Genomic DNA, 243 nt, shown 5'->3' with positions numbered 1-243 from the left:
TAAGTGAATTCCGTAGCCCAACCCAGGGACGCGCCAACGAGGCCCTGCGCCCCGACCCTTTTCTTCGCAACAGAATTCCTTCGCTCGGCAACCTTTTTCAGCGGAGTCTTTACCCCCCCCCCCTCCCCACCTCCTGAGAGTGTCACTACCTATGTAGGGCGATATTTCGATTTAATGCAGTTGAGTGAAAATGTTTTATTGAAAACTGCTCAAAATCGTCATTAAATTAGTTTACTTCGTGGA

This window comes from Penaeus monodon, chromosome 31, assembly GCF_015228065.2.
Source record: "Penaeus monodon isolate SGIC_2016 chromosome 31, NSTDA_Pmon_1, whole genome shotgun sequence".
NCBI lineage: Eukaryota > Metazoa > Arthropoda > Malacostraca > Decapoda > Penaeidae > Penaeus > Penaeus monodon.
The sequence above is the reverse complement of the archived record's forward strand: the minus strand, read 5'-3'. Positions refer to the sequence as shown.